At 37.7% G+C, this 16,573-nt stretch overlaps 1 pseudogene; it reads left to right on the forward strand.

The window, feature by feature from the left end:
* Positions 1–15,575: 15,575 nt before the first annotated feature.
* On the forward strand, positions 15,576–16,172 carry LOC106007165 (annotated as a pseudogene).
* The last annotated feature ends 401 nt before the right edge of the window (positions 16,173–16,573 follow it).

The raw sequence follows: 16,573 nt of genomic DNA on the forward strand, positions 1-16,573 counted from the left end.
AGTCTATGCTTTATAGCTGTTTAAAGTTGTTTTTTTCTTTTTTTTTTTTTAATTTTTTTTTATAAACATACATTTTTATCCCCAGGGGTACAGGTCTGTGAATCACCAGGTTTACACACTTCACAGAACTCACCAAAGCACATACCCTCCCCAATATCCATAATCCCACCCCCTTCTCCTAACCCCCCTCCCCCCAGCAACCCTCAGTTTGTTTTGTGAGATTAAGAGTCACTTATGGTTTGTCTCCCTCCCAATTCCATCTTGTTTCATTGATTCTTCTTCTACCCACTTAAGCCTCCATGTTGCATCACCACTTCCTCATATCAGGGAGATCATATGATAGCTGTTTAAAGTTTTAACTTGTCCTTTGATTTTTCTTCTTCTTCTTCTTCTTTTTTTTTTTTTTTTTTTTTGCTTAAATTTTAGGTTGTTGGAGAATGTAGCTCAACACACAAACAGGGATGGAATAGTATAAATGCAAATCACTGGGCTTTTGCACATAAAGGGACATTTAATATATTTAACAGTACAACAATGGAATTTACCATGCAGTAACATTTTCTAAAGCATGATTCTCGGAGAAGTAATTATCTGAGAGCATTATTGTATTTGAAAATAAGATGCACAGTCAAATAAATGTGGAAATTCTGTGGTCAAATACACTATTTTTTTTTCCTCCAAGAATTCAAAGGGACTTTATTTTGGTAATATACCTGGTGAATTGCCAAGAGGAAATAGAACTCACCAGGTCTCTATACCACATTTTAAAATTAATTATTTGTCTATGGATTATCTCATGTAGTATTAATGGTCAAAAAAGCACACTTCAGTGATGCTGCCAAAAAGCAATGTGGGAACATTTTTGATTAACTTTTTTTCCTGATGGGAAAGTAGGCTATAGTACTGGTTAAACTAATCCATCTTTAATAGTTCTTGGGTCAAGGTGACATGGGCTGGTAATCTGGAGTAACAAACCATACAGAGGAGGAGGTAGATCTTGGCCAAGAAATGGGGTCAAAGTTGAAAGCCACAGAAGCCAAATATGTCTAAAGAGTGGGGATATGGAACTAAAAGATGAAGAGTCAGCAAAAAGATAAACAGAATGAGAAGACACAAAGGTGGGAATCAAAAGACTTGATCATAGTCTTCAATCATAAACAAGGAAAAAGTTACAAAGTTCCATTATATTAGGTCACAGCCTTATTAGTACATGAATGGTTTGGCCTGAATTAAGGGAAGGGGTCAAGGGAAGTATTTCTTGATATTCGATCAGACCAGAAGCTGTGTTTTACTAACACCAGAAGTTGTTTTCTATTCACTTAAATTCAGGGTGGTATATAAAACCGTATGAACAGCAGCCTTCACTGGGAGAAGAAGCCACTCTAGACTATTAGCAGACAGCTGTAGTCAGTCACTGGCAAAGAATCATATCTCTTTAAGCTCGAGAACACATGGGTCTGAACTCTAGCAATGAGGAACAGAAATAGCCAAAATTACATAAACACAGACGTTGTACTTGAAAAATCTGAACTTCAAGCAACTGCAGTCATGGGGAATATAACTCACTTCTTCTGCTTGAGGGAGACCATAGATGACAAGAGAAGGGAACCAGGACCTGGAAAGAGGCATTTCCCTTTGCTGTTCTTGGCTAAGCACTGTACCAGTTCCCAAGTAAGAGGCCTGGGGTTAATAAGAGAACTATTCTCTAGTCAGATGAGTTCAAGCTTAAATCCTTAATAAAGTGTACTGAGATTGGTCCCCCAAATTGACCCTTTTATTGCCAAAAAATCCTTCCCTTTTATAAGATCCCCCAGAATGACCATACTTGGTGACTTCAAAAAAATGTTAAGCTTTATCACCTGCTCTTGGGATTCTAGTGACCAAAATAGAGAAGCCAAGCAAGCCATTTCCTTTTCAAAAGAAGCCTGAACAAAGTGTCCCCCTCTTTACACATCATGAATACTTCACAGGCTTTTCTGAGAGAGACCCATGCTTTCTCTCGTACCCAAGCGCTAGCCCACTGCTAGAAATATCCACTGTTACAATAGTGAAGCACACTGAATCATGAGCAACCAAGATATCCAGGCAAGACTTAAAGCTTCTAGTTTAGGGGCTGGCTCAGTGGGTTAAAGCTTCTGCCTTCGGCTCGGGTCATGATCCCAGGGTCCTGGAATCGAGCCCCGCATCGGGCTCTCTGCTCAGTAGGGAGCCTGCTTCCTCCTCTCTCTCTCTGCCTACTTGTGATCTCTGTCTGTCAAATAAATAAATAAATAAATAAATCTTAAAAAGAAAAAAAAAAAGCTTCTAGCTTAGTCAACTGCGTCCAGCTGCTGGTTCTGCCTCCAAAAGCCAGAGATATGAAAAGAACTAGATTACCATTTTAAAGGTTAAAATGTTAACAATAGAAAAATTAATAGCAACAGAAAAGAATAGTTTAAACTGGATTCCATATTTTATACCATAGCAGGTGAAGTGGTACTGTGGGATCAGGCAGGTGACTATTCTTGGCTCTGCCACTTAATAGGTGCATGGCCATGGAGATTTTAATGTGACCTCTCTGAGCCTCTATTTCCTGTCTAGTCCCACCTTTCTGTTCCTTACCTAGGATTCTTGTCATACAGACCTCCTTTCAGTGACTTGACCCATCTGTGTTCTTTCTCACTTTGTGACCTTCTCATGTGCTATTTCTTCTACCAGGAATACTCTTTTGTAGCTAGTCATATGGCTGGCTACTTTCCATCTTTCCTGTCTTCACTCTTCAAAGAAGCATTCTCTGATCACTGATTCTAGGTTATGTCCCTGTCTTCTCCTGTGTCATGATACCCTTTTGCATTTTCTTCATAGGACTTATCACAAATTACAGTAGTATATTCATTTTGCTGATTGACTCCTCACTAGCTTACCTTTTCCACTACCCTCTTGGTATCCATGAAGACTTTTTCTTGTTCACCTCACATATCTGTTGTCTTGCACAGTGTCTAGCACACATGAGTATTCATATTTGCTGAATAATGAGAATAAGTGAGAAGGATAATTTACATCCCAGGCTTGGTTTGAGAGTAAAATGAACAAAACATATGTAAAGGGTCTTACTCAATTCTTAGTCCACTGGGAACATCAGTACATGTTGATAACCTCCCTAAGTATAACAATCATGGAATTAAACTTAGAGGACATTGAATTGCTAGAAACGAAATTTAAGTATTGTAGCCAAAAGTTTACCACTGATGTTTGGAAACTTTCCAAAAGAAGAGAAATATTATCTATAAACATAATAATATATACTAAATAACATATGTAAAATAAATAATAAATAATGACTATATACCTCAAAACACTCTAATATCCAAAGTTGGTATTATTACCTTTTCCCATCTACCCTCTTATTTTTTTTAAAGCAGATTAATAATAGAAAGTTAGAAATACAAGATGTATTGCACTAAGAAATATTAACCATGGTATTTGACATGCTATGAATTGAAGCCAGACATCTGCATCACTGGTCTCAACTAATTATTGTTTTTTTTCCAATGAAAATAAGCAACTCACTTTGCAAAGACTGAACTATATTTCATCAGGGCTAAAAGATAGAAATGGCACTTTCCTTGCTTCTTCTCAGGAAGCTTGCTACCAAAGGTTCTCTTTTGCTCTAACTCACCACCACCAAATTAAAAAAAAAAAAAAAAAAAAAATCCTGACTATGATCCTCAAATGAAAGACAAATCTACAGTTACTTGGCTACAAGAACTGCAGGATTAGCTACTACCCAGCACTTGCTCCCCTCCTCACCTTCCACAAACAAAAGTTAGTCCTCTTCTCTTAAGAACAAAGAAATCTTCTCCTACCCACTTAAGCCCCCATGTGGATTATGGACATTGGGGAGGGTATGTGCCTTGGTGAGTGCTGTGAAGTGTGTAAACCTGGTGATTCACAGACCTGTACCCCTGGGGATAAAAATATATGTTTATAAAAAATAAAAAATTAAAACAACAACAACAAAAACTCCTATTTTGAAAACTTGGAAAAAAAAAAGAACAAAGAAATCAGTGAAATAAACTACAATATTTATTAATTATGTGGTCTCAACACCCTCAGAGAAATAAATATAGAATGTAGAATTGGCAATTTTTTTTTTCTTTTGCAAAGTGAAAAGAAATGGAAGGGATTATTGTAAAAATCCCTCAATTTACCATTGAGGAAGCCAGGCCTCAAGAAATTAGATGAAATTCCAGGTAGAAGTGAGCAACACTCACCTATCAAGCCACCAGGTCTACTTGTCTTCTACTTCCATAATTTATTTTCTTCCTCTTGCCCTAGTTTTCCATTAGAAAAAACTATTCCCAACCTTCTTACCATTTAGCTTTTTCTCTGGGACCAGATTCTCTACCAGATGGCCCAGAGATTGGAGACTAAAATAAATTAAAATCATTCTTGAAAAATTTGTATTGTTTATTTCCATTATTGCTAATAATATGTGTTTGGTTTTCTTCCCCCCACCCCCCTCACATGCTGTAGAAATGTTAGCTCCAAAATAAAATCTCAATCAAGGCTATTCTCCTCTCAGTGTCCAGGAAAAAACAGCCTCTGGGCATAAAGAGGGAAAGAGTGCCCTCATCCCCCTCTGCAGATGGATTCCCTTTGCCAAGGCCCTAAAGTCAGACAAGAATGAGCTGGTGAGGCCCGAGGCTGTCAACTGAAACTCTTCACCTGGCTTACCATCTAGAGAGATCCTTCTACACAAGGCCAAGAATCAAAGAGTAAACCACAAAGAATTCTGGGACAGCAGGGTATGGAACTGTGACAGTTTATTAACCCTAGCTGGCAGGTACTCTGTGGGGCACCCTGTTCTTTCCATGTATTTAGAAATCAGAAGAGGAAAGAGTAGTGATGTGCCAGCCAAAAAAATTATGCCCAGTGGTGTCATGGGAAATTCTACAGCCTGATTTCTAGAATTAGGAAACTAAAGCCCCCTCAAATTGAGGCAACGACAGGTATGAAAAGGTTTCAGTCAATCAGTTAATCAATATGCATTTAGGGCCCACATTGTGACAGGCCCTGTGCCAGAGCCTAGAGAGCCAGGGACAAATGGGACATACAGATTGTGATCTCCACGTGGGGACTATGTGGGGTGCTTTAGATTGGCAGGGGTCCTTTCCTTATCTTTCTTTTCATTATTAGAACAAGTCCCTTCCTTACATCAATAACTACCTCTTAATTACCCGCTATGGCCAGGGAACCATGTTAGGCTTTATAGGGATACAAATACAGGCAGGCCTTATCCTCAAACAGTATTTAGCATAGGTGGGGAGCCAGGATATATAGAGAGACATAAAATGATAAATTGATAATGAAAGTAATTGGTGTCTTTTGGAGTTCTGGTATGTCCCATATCTTGATCTAGATGGGGGCTACAAGAGTGTATACATATATAAAAATTCACTAGCTATATACTCGAGAGTATAAAGATAAAAAAAATGCAAGGCATTATTTGCTTTACATTTATCATCATCAAATCCAAAAATAATTTGGACCTTCTTACAAAGATACATGCAATTACCAGGTTACAAAATAAATAGGGGAGAGAACTGGAGGAAAGAAAAATAAAGACAGGAAATAAAAATAAGAAACCAGAGTTAATACTATTACCCCCCACCCCCCAATACATGCCATTCTTACTTGTTCCTTGTGGTGGGCTGCAATTTTGGCTCCAAGCCTATGAAAAGAGGGAGACATGACTCATGATGACCACAAGATAAAAACAAAACAGCAGCTCAGGAGAGCCCAGCTATTCTTGGTTTTGTGGACTGAGAAACATTTTTCCCATGGGTCAACATGGAAAAGACACTGTGAAATGTAGCAAACCATGTCCCCAACAACAACCATACAGTAAATTCGATAGTACTTTGTGCTGGATGGTTTCTTACTGAGTTTTTTGTGTGGGCCAATGGTATAATGACAGAGCACAGTTCAATAGAAGCAGTTATATAAGGTCCAAAATGATACAGACCAGGCTTAGGAGTGTCACACAAGTACAAGAGATAGTCTTATAACTTCAAAGCCAGGAGCAGCGATGCAGCTGAAGAAATTCAGAAAGGCTTCACAGAGAAGGGGATATGCATCTGGGCCTTGAACAAAGATCAGAAGGTATCAGTTAAGTTGACAGGAATGAGGAGGTCATTCCTAACTGTGAAAGACTAATTCAAACCAAGGGGTAAAGGAAGAATGTAACAGGGAAATTTAAGGAAAAGAGTAAGCCAGCCTGATTTATGATGAAAGAATAAGCAAGAAGGCAAAAAAGATAAGTGGAGGCCAGACATTGGTGGCATCAGAAGCCAGGCTAAAAGGTTTATCTTTATCTCTTTATCTTAGAGACAAAGGGCCGAACACTAAAGTATTTTAGGTTTCTGGAAAGAAGAATGTTATGATAACAGCTATTATTTAAGAAGATTAATATGGCTGTCTTTTGCTGGATAAATTAGAAAAGCAAGAGAAAAAAAAAATAGAAGTCTCTTCCCCAAGTACTCTAGACAATGACTCTGTGATATAACAGACTTAACCTCATTTTACCTGTATACAAAGTTAAAGGGCTGGCTTAGGTAATTGACCCCAAGGCAACAATGAAGCCACATCCATAACCACCAGTTACTTTCCTCTCCTGGGCACATTTAAATTTAGGCTGTGGTTTGAAACAACAACAGAAAGCAGCTAAGGAAAACCAGGGAGGAAGTTCTGGATCTTTCTCAAAGCAACATGGAAAAGAAGAGAGAGATGGAAAACAAAATATTTTAGAAGGGAGTGGAAAAATGATCCACTCACAGCCCTTAATACATACAGGGAAGGAATGTTTACACCTAAAACCTGAGAGAAGGGCTGCCTCCCTTCCTGCCTCCCCCCACTGGAAAGGAGATATGCTATGCAGATCTGTATAAAGGGGCATTGCTCCCTCACATGGCTAGGGCTGCTATTTACCAGGGGAACGGAATACTCAGGGGCTCCAACTGTCTTTTCTTTTAAGAGAAAGCCTGTCTCCTGCTGTTTCTGGATCCAATGCCAGCTGACAGCAGTTTGGAGAGACATACCACCCCATGGGCAGCTCCTCCATTCCTTTACTGTGTTTGCAAAGCTGGCATGCCCCACGGAGCACATTCACTGTTCTATAGCGTGCACAAAACGCTCGGATTACTTTTGGAAATGCCTTTGTGTCTCTGTGTGTACTTGAACCTCTGGGCCAGTGATCAGGAGCCTCCCATTCAGCACCTGAGAAAAGGTTAAATGAAAGCAAGAGCATAAGAACCTTGCTTCTGCCCTGAGCTGGTTGACTAATTGTGTGTGTGTGTGTGTGTGTGTGTGTGTGTGTGGTGTGTGCACAGACTTTTGTTTAAAGAGAGAAAAAATCTCCTGCCTTTGGAGAGGAGCATGACAAGAGGCTCCACCTGCTGGCCTAGGAAGCTTCTGAAAAGCTGGGACCCATCATCTCAAACTGGAAATTACATCCACTCCTATTCTTCCTGGCCCCTTCTTTCTGTCATTGGTGGCTTTGAGGCACAAAGGCATGCCCCCTTCTAAGCTCATGGCCATGGCTTGATTTCACTAGTTCTCCATCTAGTGAAAGAGGCTGTAAGTCAAATATATCTGGTGCCATGGAAAGAGCACTTGACCAAGAGTCAAAAAACCCAAGTCCCAATTCCAACTCCACCACTTTCTTTTAAAATGACATTGAGCAAATGATTACTTTTCTTGGAATTCTTTTCCTTTTTTTTTTTTTCATCTGTAAAATAGGAATTACAGCTCTTTCCCTCCCCATTTTACAGGTTGGCATTATGAGTCGAAAGGAGAGCATTAGGGACACAAAGGACTTTGTTCTGTACAAACCAACTGGAGAGTTTTTAGCCTAGTGGAGATTTGCTGAGAAGAGATTTTAGAAAACCTCTTGTTGGTGGAAAGCTTGCATGTTAGAGTAATTTCTATGGGGTGTTGGATCTTTGTTGACAAGAGGAGATTTTAAAAATTATAGCCTCTGTATGACATCTCCCCCTCCTCGTCCTCAGATTTTTGTGTTCCTCTGCTTCTGCGAGTGTGGGAGCTGGTGGGATGAAGCAGCTGGGCACTTTGCTGATAAAACCCTCCCTTGGGCAGATCTCCCTCTGAACTCTACATTCTGTATAAGGTAAATGACGAAAGGGGCTCCTTTCTCTTCCATTTATGTGTCGGCCCTTTTCCATCCTACCAGCCACATAGATATGAGGGCTGGAGGGGAGCCTGGACATTACATAAGGCAACCCTCACATTTGAAAGATGAGGCAAGAGCAGTTTCGTGTCTAAGGGTCTCACTCATAGTTACACAGCTAACCAGTGGGCTAAGTTCTCCAGCTCACAGATGGCAAGGTCTAAACTTAGCTGAACTTATGAGACTCCGGGTAGCTCCGAGATAGTTATTCACCTTCCCATGACTTTGTTTACTCATTTAAAAATAGAAATGGAAAATAATCCTACCTTAAAAGGGCTCTAGGGTAGTGCTGGCAGGAGGAGAACAAGCTTTGCCAATTTATATCTCTATAAATGTTTTTAATTATTATCAGTTGATTAGAATAAAAAAGCCTGAATTAAAGCCTAAGTTTTAGAATGGCTTAACATGAATATAAGTAGCTTTTTAAATATTATATATGCACACATACTATAATAGTAAAAATTTTGTGACATAAAAAATATATATATAATATACTTATAACAACATAATTGTAATAATATATGTGATATATTGATGTTTCAGTAATATAATGTGCTGGGTGTGAATTATTAAAATTTTTTGTTAATAAATTATATTTTTTAGAGCATCTTTAGTTTCAAAGCAAACTTAAGCAGGAGGTGAAAGAGTTCCCATGGACCCACTATCCCCACACACCCAAAACCTGCTCTACTATGAGAACCCTCTACCAGAGTCATACCTTTGTTACTACCCAGGAACCTACACTGACACATCATCACCCAGAGTCCACAGTTTACCTTGGGATTCACTTTTGGTGTTTTACATTCCATGGAGGTAGACACATTTATAATGACATGTGCCCCTCATGGTAGAATCACATAGGATAGTTTCAGATTCTTCAAAATCCTCTGGTCTCTTCATCCCTTCCTCCCCACCACCCTTGGCTGTCACTGATCTTTTTACTCTGTCCATAGTGTTTTCCTTTTCCAGAATATCATATGGTTGGAATGATACAGTATGTATCTTTTTAAGACTGGCTTTCTAAACTTAGCAATGTGCATTTAAGTTCCTCCATGTTTTTTCACGAACTCATAGGCCATTTCCTTTCAGTGCTGAATAATATTCCATGACGTGCACATGCCACAGCCTACATACCCACTGCCAGACGGAAGGACATCTCAGTTGCTTCCAAGTTTTGGCAATTATGAATAAAGCAACTATAAACAACATGTGTAGGCTTTTTGTGGACAAAAGCTTTCAATTCATTCTTGGTAGATTCTTGATAAATATGACGAGTACAATTAATTCCTAGAACCTGCAGTAAAACATGTTTACTTTTGCTAAAAACTGCTAAACTAATTGGCCATATCATTTTGCATTCCCAACAGCAATAAATGAGCCATGCTGTTACTCCACCTTCTTGTCAGCATTTGCTGTTCAGTGTTCTAGAATTTGGCCATTCTAATAGGTATATAGTGAAATCTCGTTTAAATTTGTGATTTTTTTAAATGATTTTATTCATTTATTTGAGAAAAAGAGAGAACAAGCAGGGTGGGGGAGGGATGAAGGGAAAGGGACAGAGACAAGCAGACGCTCCACTGAGTATGAAGCTCAGTGGGGCTCAACCCTAGAACTCCGAGATCACAACCTAAGCTGAAGTCAGGTTGTGACTTTTTTTTTTTTTTAAGATTTTATTTATTTATTTGAAAGACAGAGATCACAAGTAGGCAGAGAGGCAGGCAGAGAGAGAGAGAGAGAGAGAGAGGAGGAAGCAGGCTCCCTGCCAAGCAGAGAGCCCGATGCGGGGCTCGATCCCAGGACACCGAGATCCTGACCTGAGCCAAAAGCAACGGCTTAACCACTGAGCCACCCAGGCGCCCAGGTTGTGACTTCTTAACCAACTGAGCCACCCAGGAGCTCCTGATTTGTGATTTTTAATGATACATAATGTTGAGTATCTTGTCATCTGCTACTTGCCAGTTGTACACCTTCTCTGGTAAGATGTTTGTTCAGGTCTTTGCCCACTTTTTTTTAGGACTTTACTTTTTTAAAGCAGTTTTACAGTCATAGCAAAATTAAGAAGAAGACACAGAGGTTTCCTATACATCCTTTGCCCAAACATAAACATTGTCTCCCTCGTTATCAACATTTTCCTACCAGTAGTACATTTGTTACCATTTGATGAGCTCATATTGGCATGTCACAATCATCCAATGCCCATAGTTTACATTACAGTTCATTCTTTGTGTTGGACATGCTATTGGTTTAGCAAATATATAATGACATGTATCCATCAGTATACTATCATACACAGTATTTTCACTGCCCTAAAATCCTCAGTGTCCATCTATTCATCCCACCCTCCCTCCCCCCAACCTCTGACAACCACTAATTCTTTCCCCCTCTCCATAGTTTTACCTTTTCCACAATGTCCTGTAGTTGGACTCTTTTGCTCATTTTTTAAAAATCAAGTTGTTTATTTTCTTACTGCTGAGTTTTAAGAATTCTTCATATATTTGGCATAACAGTCTTCTAACAGATGTGTCTTTTGCAAATATTTTCTCCCAGTCTGTGGCTTGTCTTCTCATTCTCTTGACAGTGTCTTTCATAGAGTAGAAGTTTTTCATTTTAATTAAGTTCAGCTACTCAAATCTTTCTTTTATAGATTGTATCTTTCTTGTGTATCTGAAGTCATTGCCATGCCCAAAGTCATCTAGATTTTGCATTTTGAATTTTACATTTAGTTCTGCGATCCATTTTGAGGCGTGGAGGGCATAAATTTTTTGTCAAGATTCAGTTATTTGCATACAAATCCCTAATTTTTTCACATCCTTTGTTGAAAAGACTATCTTTTCTCAACTGTCTTGTCTTTGCTCCTTTGCCAGAGAATCACTTGATCATATATATGTGGATCTATTTCTGGGCTCTCTATTTTGGCCATAATCTATTTCTCTATTCTTTCACCAATCTCACATTGTCTTGACTACTGTATCTCTGTAGTAAGTATTGAAGTCAGGTGGTGTCAGTCTTCTGACTTTATTCTTCCTCAATATCGAGTTGGCCATTCTGGGTGTTTTACCTCTCCATATAAACTTTAGGATCAATTAGTCAATGTTCAAATCATAACTTGCTGGGGTTTTGATTGAGATTGCATTGCATATTGATCAAGTTGGGAAGAACTGATATTTTGACAATATCAAGTCTTTCTACAAACATGGAATATCTCTCCATATATTTATTTCTTTTATGATTTTATTCATCAGAGTTGTGTTTTCCTCAAATAGAATTTCTATATATTTTTGTTAGATTTGTACCTAAATATTTCATTTTTTGAGTGCTAATGCAAATAGTAATGTGTTTTTAATTTCAAATTCCACGTGTTCATTACTGCCATAGAGGATAGTGAATGACTTTTGCATATTAACCTTCTATCCTGTAACCTTGCTATAATTGCTCCTTATTTCCACAAGGTTTTGATTTTGTTTCTGTTTATTTGTTTGCCTATTCTCTACTTAGATAACTATATCATCTGAGAACAAAGACAGGCTTATCTCTTCCTTTCTAATATGTATACTATTTATTTTCTTGTCTTAGTGCATTACCTAGGACTTTTAGCACAATCTTGAAAAGCAGTGGTAAGAGAGGACATTCTTGCCTTGTTTCTGATATGAGCAGAAAGCTGTGCATTTCCTATCATTGAGTATGGTGTTAGCTCTAAGGTTTGTGGTAGATATACTTGAACAAATTGAGAAATTTCCCTTTTATTCCAAGTTTCCTGAGAATTTTTATCTTGAAAGGGTGTTGGATTTGGTAAATGATTTTTCTACATCTATTACTATGATCATGTAATTTTGAGCATATTGATATGTTGGATTAATAGATTTTTGAGTACAGAACCCTCTTTCACAACTTGGGATAAATTTCACATGGCCATGGTATATAATTAGTTTTATATATTGTTGAATTTGATTTGCTAATATCATGTTGAGGATTTTTTGCATTTTTTGTTAATGAGAGATATTCACCTATAATTTTTTTTCTTGTAATGCTTTTGTCTGTTTTTGGTATTAGGGTAATGTTGGTCTCATACAATGAATTAGGATGTATTATACCTACTTCTGTCATCTAGGAGAGAATAGAGAAAATTGATACAATTTCTCCCTTAAATATTTGGTAGAATTCACCAGTGAAACCATCTGGGCCTGGAGTTTTCTGCTTTGGAAGGTTATTATTTATTGGTTCATTTTTTTTTAAACTAGATACAGGCCTATTTATATAGTCTATTTCTTTTTTTATGAGTTTAGGTAGATTTCGTCTTTTAAGGATCTGGTCTGTTTAGTTTACATTTTCAAATTTGTGAACATAAATTATCTCTTAATGTCCATGGGATCTGTAGTGATGTATTCTCTTTCATTTCTGGTATTGGTAATTTATGTCATCTCTTTTTCCTATTTCACCTGGCTAGTCTTATCAATTTAGTTAATCTCTTCAGAGAACCATCTTTTGGTTTCATTGACTTTCTCTACTGATTTCTTCTTTTTTTAAATTTCACTGATTTTTGCTCTTGTGTTTATTAATTTTCTTCTGCTTCATTTGGATTTAATTTGCTTCTTTTTCTAGTTTCCTAAAGTGGAAGCTTAGATGATCAACTTTAGAACTTTCTTCTTTTCTAATGTATGCATTAAATGCTATAAATTTCCCTCTAAGCCTTGTTTTTGAATACCCCACAAATTTTGATGAGTTGTGTTTTCATATTCATTTAGTTCAAAATATTTTTAAATTTCCCTTGAGATTTCTTCTTTGACCCATATGTTATTTAGAAGTGCCTTGTTTAATCTCCAAGAATTTGGGGATTTTCCAGCTCTCTTTCTGTTATTTATTTCTAGTTTAATTCCACGGTTGTCTGAGAGCAGAGATAGTATGATTTCCATTCTTTGAAATTTGTTAAGATGTGTTTTATGGCCCAGAATGTGGTCTGTCTTGGTGAATGTTCCATGGAACTTGAGAAAAAAAATACATAATCTGCTGTTTTGGGATGAAGCAGTCTATAGATGTTCATTATATCTAGTTGATTGGTGGTACTGTTGAGTTCAACTCTGTCCTTACTAATTTTCTGCCTGCTGAATCTATCAGTCTCTGAGCGGAGTATGTTAATGTCTCTAACTATAATAGTGCCTTCCTCTATTTTTTCTGTGTTGTTCTATCCGTTTTTTAATTTTTTTAAAAAAGGTTTTTTTGATGCTTTGTTGTTAGGCACATACATATTAAGGGTTGGTATGTCTTCTTGGAGTACTGGCCCTTTATCATTAGTAATATTTCTCTTTATCCCTGAAAAATTGCTTGCTCTGAAGTCTGCTTTGTATGAAATTAATATAGTGACAACTGCTTTCTTTTGATCAGTGTTAGGATAGTATATATATCTTTATCACTTTATGGTTAATATTTTGTCATTATATTTAAAGAGCTTCTTATAAACAACATGTATTTGGGTCTTTGTTTTTTTTCTTTTTATCTACTCTGGCAATCTCTGGCTTCTTTTCTTTCCTTTTTTTTTTAAATATTTTATTTATTTATTTATTTGACAGAGAGACACAGTGAGAGAGGAAACACAGCAGAGGGAGTGGGAGAGGGAGAAGCAGGTTCCCTGCAGAGCAGGGAGCCCAATGCTGGGTTCGATCCCAGGACCCTGGGATCATGACCTGAGCCAAAGGCAGACAGATGCTTATCGACTGAGCCACCCAGGTGCCCCATCTCTGGCTTCTAATAGGAATATTTAGGCACTCCTGTTTGATATAGTTGGATTGTCATCAGCCATATTTGTTATTGTTTTCTATCTATTGTCATTGGTTTTAGTCTAATTTTGTCTTCTACACTCTCTCTGCCATTTGTGGTTTTAACTGAGCATTTTATGTGATCCTATTTTCTCTTTCTCAGCATATCAATTATATATATGTGAAATTCTATAATATTTTATATGTGCAATTATAATATACATATAACTAATGTTTTTTAGTGATTTTCCCAGAGTTTCCAATATGCATTTACAACTAATCCAAGATTACCTTCAAATATCACTATACCACTTCACAAGTAGTACAATTATTGAATTTTTACCACATTTTACAAGGGATCTTTACTTCTTCTTTATATATATTTTTTATTTTCCATTTTATCCCTCAAATGATTAAAGGCAGTTATAAGTTTTCAAATGCTACAATGCTTTGTGAAGAAATGACATTTAACAAAAGCTCTGTAATATATATGGATCATACCAATGCACACTCAAAGTCACCCTGCATTCTTGTCTATCATTGTAGGTGATTCTCCTATATTGAAAATCCTGCAAGGAACAGCCACATCCAGATGTTTTCACCTCTCTTTGGGTCTCAAATGACTATGGATTTCACATTTCACATATGGAAAATCACAATTTTTTTATTCTTCTTTTTTATTCTTCTCTAATCATTACTATTATTATTAATATTAAAAGCATTAATATAGTATAATATATTTATAATTATAATAATATAAGATAGCTAACCATGAAGGAATATTAGTTTCTGTCCCCTCTTCTAACAATTAGAGATTTTCTCTTTTCTTTTTTTTTTTAACAATTAGAGATTTTCAATAGTAATGCAGCAAGGTGTGAGTCTTATAGAAATCATTGCCTTTTAGAAGGACATCCCACTGGACCACAACTCTTAGACCCAAAGGCATCAACTGCAATGGTTGAACAGCAGAAGGGAAGACTGAATTCTGAGGTAGTACTCACAACGTACAAATCAATAATTCATCAACTCCGAAGTGTTGCCTTGATTTTTCCACATATTCCCAGAAGTCTTGATCAATGTGTCTAAATATGAAAAGATCCATGATTTGGCATGTCTAGAAAAGGCTGGACAAGTATTCCTCATCCATCATGAACTACTGGTACATCTTTCAAAGGGATATTAACAAAGATGGCTCCTTTGTTTCTGCTGCAATGGAATGGAATATCCAGTGGAAAAAAGAGTCTCTTTAACAAATGGTGTTGGGAAATTGGATAGCCACATGCAGAAGAATGAAATTGGACCATTTCCTTACACCACACTGAAAAAATGGACTCAAAATCGATGAAAGACCTCAATGTGATACAGGAAATCATCAAAATCCTTGAGGAGAATACAGAGAGCAAGCAACCTCTTTGAGCTCAGCCACAGCAACTTCTTCCTCTAAACATCACCAAAGGCAAGGGCAGCAAGGACAAAAATGAAGTATTTAGGACTTCGACAAGATAAAAAGCTTTTGCACAGCAAAGGAAATAGTCAACAAAACCAAAAGACAACCGAGAGAATGGGAGAAGACATTTGCAAATGATAAGTCAGATAAAGGGCTAGTATCCAAAATCTAGAAAGAATTTATCAAACTCAATACCCAAAGAAGAAATAATCCAATCAAGAATATGGCAGAAGGCAGAAGCCCCTGGAAACGAGCGTTGGAAATCCCTTTTATGAAGATGGCACCAAAAGCTAAGCAGGAAGCCCCTGCCCCTCCCAAAGCTGAAGCCAAAGCAAAGGCTTTGAAAGCCAAGAAAACAGTGCTGAAAGGCGTCCACAGTCACAAAAAAAAGAAGATCCGCACATCACCTACGTTCTGACGACCCAAGACTCTGCATCTCTGAAGGCAACCCAATTACCCTGGAAAGAGCGCCCCCAGGGGAAACAAGCTTGACCACTATGCCATCATCAAGTTCCCCCTGACTACTGAGTCAGCCATGAAGAAAATAGAAGACAACCATACACTTGTGTTCATTGTGGATGTCAAGGCCAACAAGCACCAGATCAAACAGGCTGTGAAGAAGCTCTATGACATTGATGTAGCCAAGGTCAACACCTTAATCAGGCCTGATGGAGAGAAGAAGGCATACGTTCGGCTGGCCCCTGACTATGATGCTTTGGATGTTGCCAACAAAATTGGGATCATCTAAACTGAGTCCAGCTGGCTAAATCTAAATACAGTTTTTTCATGATTAAAAAAAAAAAAAAAGAATATGGCAGAAGGCATAAACAGACATTTCTGCAAAGAAGACATCCAAATGGCCAACAGACACATGAAGAAACACTCTACATCACTTGGCATCAGGGAAATACAAAAGGAAATCACAGTGAGATATCACCTCACACCAGTCAGAATAGCTAAAATTAATCAGTCAAGAAATGACAGGTGTTGGCGAGGATGCAGAGAAAGGGGAACCCTTCTACACTGGTGCAGCAACTCTGGAAAACAGTATGGAGGCTTCCTCAAAAAGTTGAAATTAGAGCTACCCTCTGACCCAGCTATTGCACTACTAGATATTTATCCTAAAGATACAAATGTAGTGTGATCCAA

This window comes from Mustela putorius, unplaced genomic scaffold (genome assembly GCF_011764305.1).
Source record: "Mustela putorius furo isolate JIRA1106 unplaced genomic scaffold, ASM1176430v1.1 tig00000421_pilon_pilon_pilon, whole genome shotgun sequence".
Lineage (NCBI taxonomy): Eukaryota > Metazoa > Chordata > Mammalia > Carnivora > Mustelidae > Mustela > Mustela putorius.